Source organism: Dendroctonus ponderosae, unplaced genomic scaffold, assembly GCF_020466585.1.
Source record: "Dendroctonus ponderosae isolate FM_Combo_2020 unplaced genomic scaffold, Dpon_F_20191213v2 Dpon_F_20191213_1, whole genome shotgun sequence".
In the NCBI taxonomy this organism is placed as follows: Eukaryota; Metazoa; Arthropoda; class Insecta; order Coleoptera; family Curculionidae; genus Dendroctonus; species Dendroctonus ponderosae.
This window is the reverse complement of record NW_026017110.1, coordinates 57519569-57540681: the sequence shown is the minus strand read 5'-3', so window position 1 is coordinate 57540681 and position 21113 is coordinate 57519569. Positions and strand designations below refer to the sequence as shown.

At 33.2% G+C, this 21113-nt stretch overlaps 1 protein-coding gene and 1 long non-coding RNA gene across 3 annotated transcripts in view; both read left to right on the top strand.

The window, feature by feature from the left end:
- LOC109537887 (cytoplasmic polyadenylation element-binding protein 2) overlaps positions 1-21113 on the top strand; it is a 70864-nt gene that overhangs the window by 21135 nt on the left and 28616 nt on the right. The window lies entirely within an intron of this gene.
- On the top strand, positions 10173-11661 carry LOC125503839. Its single transcript, XR_007281102.1, has 2 exons — positions 10173-10254; positions 11323-11661. It is a non-coding gene; the product is annotated as an uncharacterized LOC125503839 (long non-coding RNA).

Below are 21113 nucleotides of genomic sequence, written 5' to 3'. Positions count from 1 at the left end.
AATTACATGACATATTTGTTAACTTCCTGGTCGTTTCACATGTTCAATAATGTTCGCTCTACTGTGTAGAACTTGACATGCCCTACTTGATTAAACGCTCCAGTTTGCTAGTTGCAATTTATCCACTTCATTAGTTGGGCTAATTTTTTCAAAATTGGGTCTTTCGCCTGGCACGTTTCATAGAAATTCATCAATTTTAAGCGCTCAACAAAATTATTAATTGAATACTGTGAAGGACTTTAAGACTGTTGTGGAACAGGAGATTGTTTCCTGACGTCTCGCAAGCACGCGTGGCTGGCATCTTCAATCCTCAGCTTCAAGAAATCGCCGCAAAAGCTAAATTATTTTCAGTTTCCAGAACTTTAAGTGGAATTTTGTAAGAAACATTAAAAGGGTAGTGTCAACAGACTACTTTCACGAATTTGCCAAAAATGATCAAATTTGAGAAAGTCATGCGGATCCATTTTGATGTCATTTTTTCTTCAATTCTCTAATCATTAAGAACGTTTCACAGTTTAAAAAAAAATCGTTAATTCTATAGAATATTTCTTTTTCCACACACTCCACATCTGCTTGAAGCACGCTCAGTATAAATTCATAGCCAAGTCCCATTAAGTAGAGTTTCCCTCCTTCATCTAAGTATCTTCACGCAACTTGTCGAATTAGGGGTTTTTCCAACCCCATACGATTTATATGTAAATTTGCAAAAGCATTGTAAAATAAAAGTATCACCAACGGGAAATCCTTATCTAAATGTTTTATAGAAAAAATAACATTTTCTGGGTTTTTTGGTAGCTCGAACGGCTGCCAACATTTCCTTTTGAATAAAGTTGTCTGGATGCGTTTTGGGTATATGGCAAATGGCTGGATTCCATGATGTTTTGTGTAAAATAGTCAATTTTCTGGGATACGCTCAAATTAAGGACGTGTTTTAACCTGGATGATCGCCATTAATTCTTTCTATTCAACTTTTCACCTCAAACAACACATTACTAAATCTAATTACTTCAAATGAAAACTGTTTCAAACGTTAGCGCGCGGTCTAATAAAACGGCTTTAAGGGCCGTTAAATACTGCGTTCTAAAATTATGTCTACTTTGAAGATGTTAAAGCTCAGATAGAAAATGAAATCAGCTAGAATTAAGTGCGATTTTAGAGTACCGTAAAAAATGCGAAACGAGCGTGATCCTATCTAAAGTAACAGATTTAACACATGAACTGATGGGTTTTTCGGGCCTTCAGGCCGTCGAGGGAAATAATTTGTTCCTCATGTTTCGCAAGCACGAGTGGCTTACATCTTCAGGGTGTGTCGAGCAAACCTCCTTTGAAAAGTGAAAAGTCAGGGAGAATCTCAAAAACGCAGCTTTATATAAATTTAACACACATTGTAATTTTGCACAAATTTAATTGTGATGAGAAATTCAAGGCTAGTAATGCGTTAAAGACGTATTTTTTGTCATTGTCCTCTGTTCCTTCTTACGCAATAACGGTACATTAAGGAAAAAGGCGTGATAGCAAAAGTCCCTAAAAAATATAAACGCTAGTCTTTTGTTGAAATAATTCCTATTTAATTTCTATGGCTTGTTAAGTTGTTCTTTCGGCTGAAAGTTTACGTAAGGGCTTTGAAACCGGTTGAAATCAATAACGGTTTGAAATCACTTCAATGGTCAAAAATCTCTTAACTGTGATAATGTTGAGTAAACAATATTTCACTTGCACTGATGGTGTCCTTAATCGATATTTCTTCCGATCTTTAATAAAACCTCGCCACGCTGCGGCAGCTTCATTATTTTTAATTAATTATCCGCATAATGTAGTACTAATTAATAAACGCTTTAATTGTTTGTGTCGCCGCTTTCAATTCTATAAAGGATTTGAATTTATTCTACGACAGGCTGCCACTGATTAGAATAATACCTTCATTTCGCAATAGTAATGACAACTTTTGTTGATATTGGCCTAGTTAGGTCTAGATTTATTTTCAACGCGCTACTTGTCCATTACGACAATGAAATAACAGGCTGCCTAAGCAGTATTGATTATTGTATACAAGTAAAATAATCATACAATATTATAACTGTAAAGGTTAATGGCCTATTCACGGTGTTTGACATGAACAGAAAAAGCATAATTGAAAACCTGAAGGGGGCCCAAAAATTATATATCGAACAAGCAAGCAAAAAATTGCAGCCGATTTCAAAACGGGAAATTCCCATGAGTTAAAAAATCAATAAAACCGCAATAATTGGAAATGCCAAACATACTAAAAAAAAGGCAAAATAGATATTATTTAAGCCAACTTTCACGTTTATAATAATCATTAAATGGTAGATTATGAAAACGCAAAAGCGTAAAAAATTAGAAGTGTTGATTTTCAAGAAATGCCGGTAAAATATTAACAACCTCAAACTGTGCCCTGAAGGCCCTCACAAAGCCCTTTTACCGGGTATAAACTGTATTTTCATTACGGACAATGTTGTTTGGAATTTTAATTTGATTATCTAGAACAGTCACTTTGTTTTCGTCGTCAGTTTTAAGCATTTTCGTGCTAATAATAAATGCAAAACATGGTATTATAGCGCCTAAAGGTCATTTTATTAACAGCATTATACCACGCCATCATGACTGGAATAATTTCAATTTTAAATGTAATTTTAATTACAGATGTTCAGATTAAGTGACGTGCTGAGGTAAATTGGACTGATGGAAAGGCTTTTCGTATTTATAAAATTAATTATTTTAATTAATAAAACGATTTTATTTCCTAGTTCGAAATTCCAATCTTAAGAATATTTCCTTCGAAGGCTAAAATATTCTACCCTTCTATCAGGAAATTTGAATACTTAAAGCAAGCGACGAGGCACTTTCTATATTTTTCGTATCTCCAAAAATGAGTCCAGACATGTTTATCCAAAGAGAAATATTCAAACTGTCGCTTCAGTATTAAGAAAAAATAAATAGCAGATTTTCTTTTTCCAGTATATCGTTTAGATAAATATTTCTCTTGCGTGATACTTTTTATGTTGAAGTCTCTGTGCGATTTTGCATATAGATTGTGTCTTGTTCTATTTTTATCAGCGATCGAGTTCGTCATTTGCCTAAAGATGTTTGAGCTCGTTTTCATTCACGCAGTGATGGAGAAATGAAGTTTGGAAGAATGAGTCTGGCTTTGTTTCTCTCAAATGGAATCAAGCAACGTATTTGCCTCAAAGTGGAGTGGATTAAATTAGCAAATGGGAGCACTTAAGGGATTTCACAATGAACTGGTTGAACATACTAAAAGCCAAAATAACTTGCTCCGAATTGCAATGGAAAAATTAGAAAGTTTTTGGATTTAATCAAGACAATAATATTCTTCAATTTTTCCTAGGCCATTTTATTTAAGTATTTTACTCCGAGCCAAGTTGCCTGGCATTTTCTCTCCTTTAATTGCCTTGTCAGTTTGTTTTTGGTATCAATTTCAAAACCTTTTTCCGCTAATGATAAATTCAAAACGTGCCATTAAAGGGCTCGAGAATTAGCTATTTTACTAACAGCATTACACCATGCCATCAATTTCAGTTCTAAAAGTAATTTTAATTAATCATATCATGATTATACGACGCGCGAATGTAAATTTGAGTGGTGATGAAATGAGATTTTCCATGAAAAGCTAAGTAAGTGGATTAAATCAAATAATGAGGAAGAGAAAATTTCAATCAATTTTGAAGCCAGTTGTGAACTTAAGAAAAGAACAAATGTCCAAACAACATCAGTTTGCTAATATAAAATTTTCATAGTTGTTATTAATCAGACCCTAGGTATTAATTATATTATTATCTATCAAAGCGTATTGATTTCAAAGGCCATTAATTAGAGCTGTGTGATTTGGGCCACTGCATTTTTAATCAGTCATGACATTCAGGACAGGAACATCAATATCCGAATTTACGTTTCACACCCTAAAAGTGTAAATCACTACTTTCTAATAAATTTCAATCCGCCCACAATTTAATCGATTTCTTCCATGAACATTAATTGCTTTTTAATTACGTCTCATCATTTTCAGTCGATGGGCATTAGATTTGTATATGTATATGCGTTGGCTTGGAAGTAGGCAAATTACGTTGCTTATTATTATTAGCTAAAAGGATTTCTTTGCTATTCACGATAGGCATTTAAGAAAATGTAGTATGTGAGCTGAAAAGTGACAAAAATCGCAATTAAAATCATCTTTATCTGCACAAGTTTTTTCAGATGTACACTCGTTCAATTATTTTTTTGTTGCTTTTTTCTAAAATGGCCCTTATTCAATAGAGACGAAATAGATACAGATTTTTATAGACCATCGAATAGTCTGAAGACCTTTCCAAATGACTTGGGTTGCCATTTAAAAGAAACTGGGGATAAAAGGGTTGTAAATAAGGGATAAATATTATCACCAAAAGTTCAACAGAAACTTCCGCGAAGTGACGTGTATCGCTGGTTTTAGGAAAAAAAAATATAAAAAAGATATGAATTTCACGCGAGACGTTGGAATATCCCTGTAAAATGAACTATAAAACGTGGTTTTAAATATTCATTTTCGCATTTCCGAAGGTGGAAAATGAAATTTTCAGGTTGAAAGCTCTAATGCTAAACTGGAGCTTGTGATACAATTTATATTAAAAACTCGAAAAGCATTCCTAGATTTCCTGCCTCGTTTCTAAGCTTTTATATGAATATTGTCTTCCACCATTTTTGTGATTTGTCTGTTTTTAGCAAACCTTTTTACATTTGGTATATGGTTTCAATCGACGCTTAAAAAACGGGTTTCATTTTGACAAATTTTTTATCTGATGATTCCCTAATGGTTTCTTTGAAGCATTGTAATCCAAACGTCAGTACATGTAGCAATATTAAAAAACTACTAAATTTAACTTTATAACTCTTCCCCAGTCTTTGATGTAATCTTATTGATGTTGCGATTCAAATACATTTGCCCTGGTTTGTCCTGATATGCGGATTCTTGCAGGTTTTTTTACATTTCTATCGTTGCCGTAAATTTTTTCGCAATAATTTAGTCCATGCTCAAGATACCTTTTCACGCTTATCCGGGGTCACGGAAATTGAACCAATTCTGTTCTACATCGAAAATCCTAAAGCGCACTCTAGAAAAAGATGTAAATAGTCGCATAAAGCTTTCATCCTACTTAAAAATCAATCCGGCTTTTCCAAGGTTGCCATCTAATTCCCAAAATACCGGGAAATTCCTGTCGAGTTAGTTAGTTAGCCAAACTGAATGTATTCATCATAACACTGATTCGATTAGTTGAAGAAAAATGCGGTGCATGTCAAAATAAACCGTTTTGTATGTTTTCTGTTACTGGCATCTCTCAGCGAAACATAGAGCTGAACTTTGACAAATGATTAATGAGCTGCGCAATTTGCGAACAATTACCCTTTTCTCCTTTTATTACTTCCTAAGGAAATTATAATTTTCGCAATTTCAACCTGTTTTGTGCTCGCTTGCAAATTTGCGACGAAAAATCACTAAAGCCCGTTTCGCAAAAGCTCGAAACCTGTTCCACCCTACTGCGTATATTATGAAGCTTAAGAAAGCTAATAAAGTTAAAATACGTACGTTGAAAACCCGTTTTTTTTATTTTTGCTACTTAACTGCGGTATGAAGTGTTTCAGTGTTCAAACAACAATTTTTCTGATAATTTTCCTAATGCCCCTTACTAGCTCCAAATTTATTAGGAAGCTTTAAAAAAGCTCGATTACGGTACATTGGAAAAATGTCAAAAACTGCGCATCATTGATTACTTTTTTTGAGTTCTACAGGACTTTTTTCAGTAGTTTTCTAGTGGGAAAGGTTGAAGCTATAAAAGCGAGTCTCATATAAAATTTTTGATACATTTTAATAACGCGGTTATTGGTAATAGATTCTTTTGGTATGTAAAGTTGTTGGTTTCCACAGAAGAAATGTTACTTTGTCTTCAGTTGCTGTACGTGTTTCAAAAAATACTGTTGCATATATACTCTCTCGTTAAAAACGAAAAAAAATTGTCTCCCATGAAGTAAGTTGTACTGAATAGTTCGAATTGCTGTTGCACTTGGGTTTTATGGTCTTTGATGCGGTTTAAACCGTTTTTCCAGTCAGAAAATTACAAAACATTAATTAAATTGTTCGCACAAAGCTCGAAATATCGCCTTGTTAAGCTCTGAAAGTGGTGGCAAGTATTTTCCCAAACACAAAGCGTTGCATTTCTGTTCAATTTTGGTTAGTTTTGCGCTAATGTTTGTTGGGTCAGAATTAAAGAAATTTTCAAATTGAATTAACATTTTTAATTGACACGATTTTTGGTAGTTTCATCTATCAATCTCCCAGTAGATCGCCCGTTCTAAATGGACGTCTTGCGAATTATTCATCCATTGTGGTCATCATGACAAACCCTGATGATTTCAAATATTTACATCGGACTCATCCACATCCTGAAATGAGTATAAACTCCAAAGTGGGTCAATCAATGATGGGCTAGTTCACGTGAATGAAAATTATATTCATGGATCTATTTCCATTTACTTTGATATGTAGGTACTGGCCGGTTTTTTCCTTCCAGTATGCTTCCATAGATGTATAATGTAACGAAAATTCGTTCAACGTTGTTTTTGGACTATTTTTGATGGAGTCCTAGTCGGAAAGTGGTTAATTGGTGATTGTTATATATTGTGTTGTACAAGGGGATCTCCGAGATGACCCACATAGCTCGTATACGAATTCTATGACTATTAAGCAAAAGTGTACTTTTTAATAAATAGTGAAGTACATCTTTGCAACCCGAGGACTTCAAATGAAGAATACAATGAAATAGAGTATGGTTATTGCAACGGAAGTACCACAGCCTTAGTGAGAATAGAACGATATCCAATCATCATCTTCCAAGCATGGAAAGGTTGAGTAGAATGTTCACAATTTTTGGAATATGGACGTTTCCTTAGCTGCTTTACATAATAAACCGTCCGTGCACAAGACATGCAGCAAATGGACTACTCCAACTGGTGCAAGAACTTCTTCCATCGAAATAGTTCGTCGTTGTGAATGGTGTGAATGGTGTGAATAGTCTTACAAGAGCCATTTTCTGTGCAGAAGCCTGTGCAACCACATTTATTTCAAGGAAATTTGAACAGTGATATGTATTGAGCGTTTTCGGAAAACGCTTTAACTACTTGAGGACATTCCTCTTGAAATCAGAAGCACCATGGTATTTTTTTATGTGCTCCAACCGATTTGGAAGAGTTGTCAGCATAAGATGTAAGATAAATTTTCAATGAAAATTGTTCAAATTGATTAAAGAGTCAGGGTGGTTCCATTGATTGGCCTCCGCGATCTCCAGAACTGAATCCGTTGAACTTTTTCGTATGGGGACATGTGAAAACCCTTGGTCTGTCCCAACCTTTTCGGCAGTGACGAAATAATTCTCGTTTATTTTTCTATTACTTGTCTACCGAGAGAGACGGAAATTTGATGTTACTAATGTATGTCTTTCATCAAATTGCTACAATTTGTTGAAGTGCGGAAGTTTGGAAAAATATAAAAATTATTGACTTGATTTCTTGGCAAGTGACGGCAATTTCTGTGAATTTTTCCGAGTTATCAAGTCAATTCATTAATTTTTTTCTTCTATTTTCTTCATAACTTGCCTGCAGGTTAACCACCACGAAAACAACAATTTTTTTCTAGACTACAAATACGACTGAGTAAATTCAAATTCTTGGTAGTTGAGCCGTTGAAAAATCGGGAAAATAAAAACTTTTGCTTAAAATCAGTTATAGAATTCATATACGATACTTTTGCGGACATCTTGAATATGCCTGAGAGTTGGAATGTTATTTTTTATGTAATTGTTTTTCATTTGAACAGCAGCGCCACCTTACTTCCCTGCTGAGTATTAAAAACAGGATTTTCAAGTATTTAATTAGCTCATGACGTCAATGTGTTGGTCAGGCACGGGTGCCAACAGTATTCGTTGCACAATTTGACTGAAGTTTGACGCTATCGCAACGTAATAAACGTTAGTTTCTGGAGGAATGTCAAAATGAGTGAGAATAGCCAAGATGACCGTTGTATAATGTAGGTATACGTCTACTATATCCGAAAACATAATTATTTCCGCAAGAAATTATATGTTTGCTCAAATAATCGCATTTTTATCTTGCCATTTCATATAATGCGCGAAAACGCTCGTGGGTGTCATGTCGTCTGCTTGTGACGTCACGACCTTATTCAGTGTGCACGGTGCCTATGTTTAAAGAGGGAAGTTCACAAAATATTATACATTTTGAGTGTTAAAAATGACTTCCAAATTTTACAAGTGCTATGCGGGTCCTCTATGCACAAACACATCAATAACAACATCTAATAAATTGTTTGTTTTCGATCTAATCAAGAAAATAGTGAAATAAATGGCTAAAGCTCGCAATGCGAAAACCATCAGATATAAGCAGGAATACAAAACTTAATTTTTGTAAAGACCACTTTGATGTAAGGATTTGCTTTAGATTGACAGAGAAATTCAGAATGTTTTTTGAGATTAAATATCAATTATATAAACATTATATTAATAATTTTACAATTATCATTCCCTATAGACTATTTATTCTCCTTTCCGCTGTCCAATGATATGGAAAACTATATGGAGTATCATTTGATGGGTAACCTTTCTAAACCTGAAGCTAAGGAAACAAATAGCTAGCTTGAGGATTCACATTGAACGGGTGATCAGATCAGGCGGTTACGAGAGTTATGTCAAATGCATGTCAAAAGCACATGCTTGCCTTAACATAAGTTTGATCAAAGTTCTTGATGGTGTACCTAATTACAATAGCGTGTGGTTTAATTAATTTACAAGATTCTCTAATTAAATAAATATACTTATTAAATATATGCCTTTTTATTTTCTACTCTATACTTTTATACAGCAAATCTGACACATATTTTCAACAAAAAATTGTATAACTTTGTGTGTTTCAAAAATAAGGTGATATAAATAAAAACAAGTGTTATAAAAGGCTTGTGTGAATTAAATTATCGTTAGCAATGAAGATAAATTAGATTGTACTTGCAAAGAAGTTTTCACATTACGAAACTCAGGCGAAGAAAAGTCTTTAATGGATGCAAAGAACTGCTCCAACATTAACATATCAACTCTGGGCAAGTTTGAGCTGTTGGCCTTGATGGAACAATTTTGGATGGATTTTCAATTAATTTGAAATCCACTTGATTGTGGAACAAGGATTTGTTCCACCGTTGTTAATTCCTTTAGCAGTTGATTTCTTTAGATTATTTAGTACAAAACCACGAATAAATATTAAATAAACTGGTGCGATAGGGCTATTACCACAGCTGATACATAGGCTGCGTTATTCCTTCAAGGGTCGTGACGTCATGCGTTCTGATTGGCGTTTCAAGCAATATGGCCGACTACTGCATTTTATACTTTTATTATATTAAAAATCTTGTCGATCCCATCATTTTTATTAGGAATGAGTCAATTTTTAGAATCCTTTCAACATATATTTTTCGCTAAAACCCTTATTTCTTTGATCCTTTTATACTGTCGTCATGCCTATTAAGCGTATTTAATGTATTGACAGTAACAGTGACAATTGGACATTTTTGCTCAGTTGCAAGTTAAGCGTATATCGGCACGCACACCGAGATAAATGTGGAAGTACAAATAATTGACATGTCGACCAGAACCAATATTTTGTTGTATTGAATTTCTGGAAAAAATATAGGCTTTGGTGTTTGGTGGACAACCGACCAAAGCAGTTCAATTTACGAAGAAAAGCATTGCAAAAAATCATGGTTCGATCGGCTGCAGGTTCTGGAGTAGAACGAATTTGATTTATTCGACAATTTCTGCCTTTCCTCCTTTTTCCTGTATGAAAATGGGGTATGTTCGGCCATGTATGCAGACACGCGGCTTGACGCTTACAGCTGTTTGGTGCATTATGCGATATTACGTCATGTGCGCGGGATAAATTAAAATATTGTGCGCGCACCTCACTAAACCAACGTGATATCCGTTGAAAACGTTCCTGCATTCGGATTCGTTGTCATTTAGTCTAGTCGATCACGAACGGGGTTTGACGTCGTGTTTGGACACTGAGTGCGCGCAGATAAATTTAAGTGCGCTATGTTTCGAGCGTACGGGACATCCCCTGTGGACACCAGCATTACCAACCCTGCGCTATCATGGGGACTGTCTAATTTTAACGCCTCGAAAGGTTAGTAACCTGACTAACTTCAGTAAAATCGGCCCTTAGTTTTAAATAATAGTTTACAATATATGTTTTAATTCAAATTAATCATGTATTTGCCCATTGAGACTGTTGGTGAGAGTTTCTGTATAATTGCATACAAATTTTTATTTGTATACATTTTATTGTTATTAAGAATTATTATTATCATCAGTATGTTTCGATGTAAGAAACCACTCATCCACTCTTTAGCAATAACATGTTTATGACCGCCAATAAAAGTCAAAACTATTATTTTCACCATTCAAACGTTAATTGAATCGACCAATTATGAATCAATGTTGTCAACAGAAAATATTTCCTACATAGTTACTATATTGTTTATTGTTCGTCATTGCCGTTGTCATTTTTACATAATGAATACGTCCTTTGAATTTGCGTCTAATACAATGCTAATACAGGCTTACAAAATTAACATATTTTTGAGTCATTTACTTAGTTTCTATATGTAAGTTAATTATGCTGGTATTTGGAATATATTATTAAAGTGCGTGTTTTGTCATACCTTTTTCACGGTCAAGTAAATGCTTTTCGATACGATTCTTTCCCACTACTTACTATTTATGAATACTTCCATTCTATTAATAAATTATTTTTTACACGCAAGGAATACATGCAAAATTCAATTAAATTTCCGTGATTTGAGACATTTCCTTACAAAACTTGCAATGATGAAAGCAACGAAACGAAAACTAGTTGAACTACAAAAAACTATTATAAATGGGCAGTGGATAAAGACGAGTTTGTCTTTGACCAAGCGAAGGGAGCTTTTTCAACATGCACTTTTTTTTGAATTTATTGAAAATTTTGAATTTTTTTAAATATTAAGGTCCTTTGAATCGGAATCAATTTATTTATAAAACCTTTTCTTAATAAATTAATTAGCAATTATTATATGATTTTTTTACAATTGTTAAATAACATAAACCTTCTTTTTTCCGTAAAGCATGGGCAACTTAATAAATATTGGAAAAAATCTAATAGCAAGCAATGAAAGGTGTTTTTTGTTGTCATAACAAATTCTCCTTATTTCAGGTATTGGCAAGTTAATGAAAAGTGATTATTTTTCAACCCAAACATGCTTGTCTTTAGGGCAATATCGGGAAAAATGCCCATACATGTTTCTTTCCTGAACCGTTAAAGATCCCTATCTTTAAAACTTCAAACTTGAAAAGTGATCAGATTCAGTGTTATTTATCGCACTTAAATTTATAGTGCATGGTGCTCCATTTAAACACAACATGGTGCTCCAGTTAAAATAAGCGACTAGACGTACCACATATCGAGTTAAGAATCGCAGCCCATATGCGTGGGACACCCTGTATATGTATATGTTAGTAAGGAGTAAAACCAAATAAAAAATATTACGACTTTTGCTATTTTTTAATCCCACATACACACATAATGTTCTTCGCTCAGTACCTTAAGCGTTCAAAAAGTCACGATTGTGATCCTTACTACCGCGTTCATATTAAGACGTGTTTACATAATTTTGCTCCAAAGCGAGGAATATTGTTTTAATTGGGACTTTAACATTTCAATTTGCCTTTTAGTTGAGAACAGCAAAATATATGGTTCTTATCGTTTTCTTCATTTTATTTGAGTTGAATAAGCTCAGGTTACATATGTGCATATACAGTGTCTACTTAAGTTGGCGATATGAAATGGAAAACATTTTCAATTTTAGTCTTACCCGGTACAGTTCCGTTCCGTAAAACACAGAAATCCAACTGTCTCTAGAAATAAAGGGGATTGAGGATAATACTCTTACTTTTAGTCGGTAGTTTATTCCAATGAAAATCCTTAAATCTGCAGCTCAGTTGCGCTGAATGTGATCAAGTTGAAATTCTCTTCTGGTTTTTACAAAATCAAGTATACAAAGGCCGAAATTGACCTCCATAAAATTTGCCCTACATATTGCCAAACACACTGTATTTTGTTGCACAAAATACGAAAATTGTGCCTCTCGATGCATTAAAACCTGCATTAAAACCTGCTTCGTGGATGACTCGTCAGTGAAATTTTTTATTGTTCGATCTAAAATTACAGCCTGAAAAAGTGTTAAAAAGTCCATTAATAAACGCATTTTTATAATTATTAGTTGGTCCAACTGCTTCTGAAAATGCCATTAAAATTTAGTGGTTATAAGGTCAAATCATTGAAAAGAACGTCGTAATTATACCTCTTTAACATTGCAAGATTTGTTTATAAGACGTGATAATGAATTTTTAAATAAATGCGCTTCACCTGTGAAAATATATGCTGGTTTTAGAAGGTTTGTTCAGCCACCCACTCACGAGTTTTAAGGTAACATTGAACATCCGTATGTGGTATGTGCATCTGAAGCTACTAAAATGGTAATTAATTATTACCATACACTTTACTCTTTAAATACCAGCCATCAATCGATTCCGACAATTGTGAAGAACAGATGAGCAGAATTTTAGCAAGTTCTATAGACTGTGGCTTTGGCATACCAAACATCATCATTACCTACACCACATTGAAACTATTTCGGTAAAAAAATTATGCAATTCACGCTACCTTGTAATACTATTTTTATCGTCAATTTGACTCCTGGACAAATAGCAGCATTATTCATTAATGTGCTGATAAAAAGCGATTCATGGAAACATTCCATCGGGTATTTTTTTATGTGAAAAGAATTTGCGCCAGAATTATCGAAAAATTATATCAGAAGTAGTATAGTAACGAAACTCTCATTTAAATGAGATCGATGAATATTTCCTTTAGACATCAGGGTGGTGACATGGTGTTAATCCTAAATAATAATATTCTAAGAGTTAATGCTGATGCCCCACCAAGTGCTCCCACACAAAGTTGTTAAGCTCACTAAAGCTGCGGCCCCCTGGACCACATACACATAACTTGAAATTAATGATGAAATTAAAACGTCAAGTTCTTTACCGATCTGCCTAAATAAGCAGGAGATTGAGCAGATACATAAGGTGGATTAATTGGAGTTAGTGGCTTCTTATCAACCAAAACACAATATGTTTAAAATAAAGTACAGTTTAAAAAAGAATGTGGGTTATGCACATATAAAGGTTCATTCAAAAGCTGAAAAAAACTGCACGTGGATTGCTTGTGTAATTAAAAAATATATTTCAGATCGCTTCATGTAACTGTTTTGTAAATTTGCCAAAAATCAATCAAGCTAATGCGAAACAATCCAGTAATATGAAATCGTTCAAATGTGATACCTTTGCTAGAAATTATTAACCAAAAGGTTAATAGATCTTCCCCGATTATATGCTCTGAATAAACGAAATGTAAACATCCGAAATCAGAACCAGATCCAAGTGCGAGCTCAGGAAGGATTATATCGAATTGATGTAATGGATTAAGTCGAGTTAAACGAGGCATGTCACAACACTGTGAAGAACTTCTTAGCAATTAAGATGTGTAGCCATAAAATCGTTGGCAATTTAAAAGCAACAATTAAAAGTTTAAAATTTGATCTCAGTAACAATATAAATGGCCATTCTCCGATTGTTCGCATCGTAATTCAATCTGTGATTCTAAAAAAATTACAGAACAATGTAATATCAGCATTTTTCTTCAGAAGTTCTAATAGGATTCACGGAATGTTATGTTTATACTTTTGTTGAAACTACATAACTAGCTACTCACTGGCAATTTTATTTGATTATTTCGATTTATACGCAATTGAGTTTGTAATTAAATTCACATATGAGTAAAACCGTCACTTTTGAATTCGTAATATAGAATTTGTATTAATTTTATTTTTTATTTAATCTTTCAATGTCATGCATGTTGCCGCTACGAGACACGCCTTGTTTGTTAATGATGAATGAAGACTGTTTACTTATTTGCTCAGAACTTTCGCTGAATCGTCCAAGCAAACATGTCACATGTGAATCTTTACTTAAAAACACCTCAATCTTTATTTAATAGAAGTTCAGTTGCTTCATTTACATCCCGAGTAAAGCTAGAGGAAAAAACAAACTTTCGCAATATGACTGAACGGTCTGTTTTCCTCCTCTAAAACTGAGGAAAGCGGAATAATTTAAAATGCCATAGATTTCTGCCAAGCTAGCAGACAATTGTTTGAAGTTCTGTTCCTTAAAATGAATTTTGCTGGCGCTTTCGAATTTGAAAAGAAAGTTTTCTTGCTATGAGTAGTTTATCACTGGTTTTAGTAATTCTGTGCTGCTTGATTTTCTAAAAGCCTGGAATTTTTATTTTCAGTGTTACATTGGTATTGTTACATTGATCAGACTTGAAGACTGTCAAAGCAACTTTATAAATCTAAATTTTCTATACATAAAAGAAAGTTTGTCCCTTTAAACAGAGGAAACCGCACAACTTCAATCGTTGAATATTTTATTATGCTTATTATTATGTCATCAGCGCTATTATAATGCAGAAGAAAATAAAGGCCTTTCAATGGCCTATGCAATACATTTTTGTTTGAAAGGTCTGTAATAAATTATACTAATATTTTAGCTTTAACGTTGGAACGGAGATGTCATGTAATTGAGCCAATATTTGCCATGTGTAATATTGATGCCAATTTTATAGCCTATTGTTTAAAGTTTAATCATAGTATACTCACGTTTAGTAACTGAATTAATAACCTTTTCGGCATCACATCCAATTTCTGTGCTAATCAGTAACGGTTGAACCGATAAGGTGTTTTTAATGCGATTATTTATAAAAATATATCGAACGAACAGCTTTTTGCGTGACCCCAGTGGCTCTTGGGGATTAAGGGATGCAGAAAAGAAGAAATTGGTCAAAAAATCAGAAAACAATCGACAAGCAAGCAAGGAAAATCATTTCGAACATCTAAATTCCTATGACACTAACTTTCAATGTAGAATCACCCCCTGATTTTTGGCCATCAGTTCCCGACACCCTGTATATCTCAATTTAAAGATGAACTGTATTGCTGCTATAATATGAAGCATACTACAGTAGACAAAACATTTTGACTGAACAAATTGATGGAGATTAAATTGCAATATTGCAACTCACAGCTTACATAGTAATACAATTGTGTGAAATTTCATCAATTCCAAGTATTTTTTTCTTGTGGTTACTAATAGATTAATCGCCGTGAATATCAAGTTTAGTTCAAAAATGAATCCATTAGCTGAAATGTTGCAAAATCGAAATTGTTTGTGACAGCATCTCAGGTATTTTTAGGCCGATTTCTAAACTAACTCAAATACTTGGTTTAATGGATTTTAAAATAATATTTCTCTCGGCCTAAAATCAATTCGAATTCAAGTAAAAGTACGACTGTGCAAAAAATTAAACTGAATGGAACTGGAAGTGTGAGCGTAATAATTACTGAAATATACATTAGATACTATATCTCGAATTTTCTATGAGGTCAACAAGTTTATGCGTATGTGTGAAAATAGCCACGCTTTAAAACGATATGAAGATTTTTCTAAATTTAACTAACTTTTTCAATTCTTTATCGCTTCTAAAATGGGTCATAAAAACTACGTCTGATTTTGCAAGGAATATTCATTTTAAGCGCTTAACTCTGATATTTTCCGTTTCTTTGTAAGTCTAATCATCGACTGGTTAGATAATAAGTGACAAATTGTACGACTTGGCATTGTTTAAAAGTGATTTAACAATACTGAGCACTGATTTGGCAAACCAAAAGTATTTAAGTGAATATCACAATGGTGACCCATTTAGAGCACGATTTTGATAAAGATGTATGTAAATTGAACGAAATTGCTTGATATGCCTTAATGCTTATATATTATTTTTTCCACTTAACATTTGCGCTGTATAACAAGCTGAATCGTCGGCCCGCTACGATTGCTTTATTTTGAAAATGTGGCCTTTACCATTTTTTGCGTGTGCTCCAAAAACTAGCAAATGGGGAGCGAAAGGGGAATTTTAATTCTAAAAACATATAGGTATCGTTTTTCAAATCACTTTATATGCTAGGGATAAAGGCCAGCTAGGGGACCACCCTTCAAGGAAAGATGCCCCAATTATGTCCAAATCGACATGGATGTATTGATTTTGTTTGGCAGAGATTTGGGGAAACTTTTAAAGAACACATTTTACACTTTGGAGCTGATCAAAGCAATAAATAAACCGATATCTTTCAACAATAAAGGCTATACCGAAACCATAGTGCTACTGCAAATCTCCATATGCTGTAGCGCGTTGTTTACATTAAATTTGTTAAGAATTTAAAAAATATATTTTGCAACAATATACATATCAAACCATTTTTAACGCAATAACATCAACAGCAAAATAGTGTTTATGTAATCGGGTTTATACAGTCCGACTCGGAACGTGGACATTGTTTTATTTGCTTAACATGGGGTTAAATTATTATCAGAATTGTTAACGATGATGTTTTAGGAACAGTGTCATTTTCGTTGATCATGAATTCTAAATTGTTTACTGATCCGATGGAGTTAAAATATCGAAACCGTATTTTGCAACTACCAATTGTGCGATTTAATTTCCATTAATAAACCATCGAGAATAAATACGGTATTTAAGCCAGCCGCTTAAATCGGGTTTCGCATAAAACATTACAAATCTCTTTACAGATAAGCTACGGACTTTGTAAAAAATTGAAAAAAATGGTTATTAATGAGACTAATTATTTGTGGGTGTAATCGTGAGCACGAGGCTTCACTTGCTGCTGATTTTTCAAAGTTCATTAGCACATAATTATAATTTCACTGGTATTAAAATTACTACATTATTATACAGATATAGAAATCATCAAAATTTCTCCTTGAAATATATCAATTTTGGAAAATTGCGATCCCTATATTTCTTAATTTTGATCACAAATGAATGTTTGTTCATTTCACAATCCACTGGATAAACATTATCTTAACCTACATGATAGTTAATATCACGTACAAAGTTATTAAAACAGAGCTTGTTCTCAACCTAAATCATGTGGCCATAGTTCCTTTATTATACGTATAAAATAAAATTGTATGTTACATTTCAATGTCATTTGCATTTATACGAGTTGAATTTTTCGACTGGCTCAGTTTAAATGGACTTGAAAGGATTTTGCAAATTACATATTCAATTCTTTGTTACATAAAATCAGTTCACATAATTTACACTTTATTACCGTAGTTATCACTTTATAAATACTCGCTTATTATACGAACTGGAATAAAATAACTAACTATTCGTGTCCCACTAAATATGAACCAGTTATTACATATCTCGTTAAGACCAGAAATATCGCAATATTGTTCTAGGCGTAAAAATAATAATTATATAAAGTTTCAATTTAAAATCGTTATGGTGAAGAAGAGCCTGTTAGACAATTGATGGATGTTCCATCGTGATTGTCACATGCGCTGCAAGGTCGAAAATTATCCATTATTTGCTGGATACATATGGAAACTACAGACTTCAATTAAAAATGCATTAGAATTTCACATGGCGTTTAACCATATGATGAATTAGTAGTACGTTATGGTTGATAGATACAAGGTAATGTTTAGGGAACCATTCATTCGAATCGTTTACCTTCAAATGCTTTGATTCGAAATTGACGATTTTTCGTAACGGTTTTTCTTTATGGTTTACTGACCGACATTTTTGTTTCTATTGTGGGATTTATACCATTGGATTTTCACGCAAAAAGTGTTTTTTAATCAAGTGTGAATTGAGCTTGGATTAGGCTGAATCGTTTTTTTTTATATTTGCTTTCATTATTTAATTTCAGCTTTTTTTAGAGCCTTAAATTTTTGGCTCCATTTGATTTTGTCTTGACACTATCAATCACTTCCGGTAAGATTTTGTTCAGTCCATATAAAATAATTTATTTCTGACGCTTCGCAAATACGTCCGAGTCGCTGTGCCCTCAAAGTTGGTTTGCTCGACGTCAAGAAAAAGATAAAATCCCGAAAAACTCACCAGTTTTTAGCAATTGTCGCGCAACCAACACCAAACGCATCTATTGAATTATATTTTTCGCAACATTCAAGCTTCAGCCACTTAAAACCACGTTTACACTATTTTCCTCCTTTTTTAAACTGAATATTTCGCTAAGACTGAAATAGAGCAAATGCGCATCAATTATTTGTTTTTTCAATGTTTTGCTGATACTTTGCCAATTGGGCATGTTAAAGATTCTTATTATTTCCGGCTGAATGATTAGTGACTAAATCAAGTTTTTGTTAAATTTAATTTCATAAACGCCTGTCACACGATTCACGTAATCAATTGGCAAAATGTTGAAATTAAAATTCCAGAGCAGCAATTTTTAACACCTAAGGTTCAAATCAATTAGTCGACATTGCTTGGCGTCTATAATGAAATGACGTAACATGTTTGAAAATAATATTATCATATTTAAAAGATATAAAAAGTGCCCACTCTTGATAGTGAGCTGAGTTTTTTCACCTAATTTTGACGGTCTAGTTCTGTAATATGATCGGTCTTATAGACATAATCAGCACGCAGCAGGTTTCGATAACAAATATCTTACTTGAATTATGCAGGTTGCCTTGTTATAATTCGAGTGAGGTAATAAGGGAGCGCAAAGACATGATTTATAATGAATTTTAATAATCTGGGCTCTCGTCAATTAAAAATTCATACGTTATTAATTAGGAGTCGGTAGATACAAGAAATAGCAAGTTCCTCATAGATGCGGTTCTTAGACACGAAACTTTGCATTTTAATTAGAAGATTACATAACAAGGCTCGATGAACAACAAATTAATTCATTTGAAACTCGAACTTTAAAGTAGAGTTGAGGAGGTAGAATATATGGTCACATTTCGGTGTGCCCAAAACATTGACTTAATTTCCCAAAATGATAATTAGCTAATATAACATGTGTGTTATGGGTATATTTATTTCATTTAGATGTAATTTTCTGCTTTAATATCAGTCAACAACTATCAGAACATAATCCTACTGTATGTACGAAGGCGTGTTGTGGATTGTATCAAATTTCAAACAGAATAGTGGGCTGCAGGCGGTTTAGATTACATATCCGTCTACTGTATCATTAATAGTTTTGGTATCAGTGACAAACTCACAATCAACTATGTTAATTCCCTCAGAATTGTTTCACTCTATACTAGTTCTCTTATAGAACATGCTATTCGTAATTGACGTGGTTTTCATATTACACACGCACTTATTCTTGCATCATTAATCACCGATTCACTGCAAAGTTGCATTGAAAGATGTAATCAGTTGCTTCTGTATACATAAGTAGATACTTATGTTGCTTAGAAATATGATTCGATGTTATGTCGATTTGGCTTCTATGTTTTTTACCGTGCAATGTTCAAATTTGAATCAATTTTCCCTTAGACTTGAGTGAAAATTGTGTAATATCAAATCCCTGCTCGAATTGTCTATTTTTTCTTGAAAACAGTAAAAAAGTACATGATTTACTCCTGCTGACTGACGCTCGACTAACAAAGCTCGTAATATTCAGTAAAATTTATTTGAATAGCATGAAATAAAGCTGTAAAATAGAGCTTCTATTATGAAAAACATGAGGAGTTTGTCCAAGGAACCAAGCTGAATTCCTATTTTATAAAAATACGTTCATTTTACTAACAAATTGCTAATTTACGTCAAGGGAACTTTGTACCTTTTTTGTTTTGTTTTTTTTTTATTCAAAGCAAAATAATAACTAGGTACCCAATAATTAATTTAAAAAAAAATCTTAGGTTTTATGAAGCGAATGCAAAAACACTATTGTCTCTACCGTTTGAAAATGAACATTTTCAGTTTCAAATTTATATTATTTTTAAAAAGATTTTCGAATTAAAACTAGGTAACGATTATTATTTGAAAAATCCGAGTAGGTACATCTGATCATTTCTGTTGCGTTTATACAGTTACAACTGGCTAGTATCTTATCTAAATATTCGTAAATATTTAATTTCCCAACTATGTGACCCTAAATGTATGGAAAAAATATTTTTTTATTAAATTTATAGAACTTTGACGCAGATATTTAGCATTTTATAGTTTGTAATCGCTCAAATATAATGTTATGCAAGTAAACAGGCATTATTTCTGCTGTTATACTTTGGGTAAAAGTTGCAAAAAATGGTGGTTTTATGTGGCATTGTCAACTACAAATGTTTCTTTGCAGCAAATACTTGATATGTGTCTTCCAATTTAGGACTGCGGACATGCATTGCATTTGACGTGACTAATTGTTTTATTTATGCAATTCCGATCTCGAAACTGCAAGTATTATCAAATCTGTCCATTGCATATTGTATGCATCGATTGATCACCTGAGTTGATTTAATTTTTGATTTCCCCTCAAATATTTCATCGCCATTTGAAGCACGAACTAAATATACTCGACATGAAAAAATTCAATCACCTTTTTGCATTGACGCTATACTTAAAAAAAATCGCCAAATAAATACAAGAATTGATTTTATTATAATCCAGACAGGCCAGACGAATGGATTTCAATTCAACGGGTAAACCGTTTTATTGAAAAGCCCTTAAGTCGCCTTCATCTTTTTGACCTCTTTTTTTGCTTTGAATTTTCTCAATATGTCCTATTATGGGTTTAGATCATACTGGTCACTGTGAAAAGGGCCGGAAATAAATAGAGTATTTTCTTAACATTGGCGATATTGGAACTTTTTTATGAACCTGTAACTGTTTTGATTTGAGTTCAGTGAATGGTTTTGAAGTGCAATCTGCGAGCCAATCAAGAAGTGATTTAGACGGAATAGGGGTAAAAGCAAACTGCAACAAGCGGTAACTACACAGCTCAAATTAATTATGCAATTAATTTTCGGTGATATATTTTATGTTAAGAG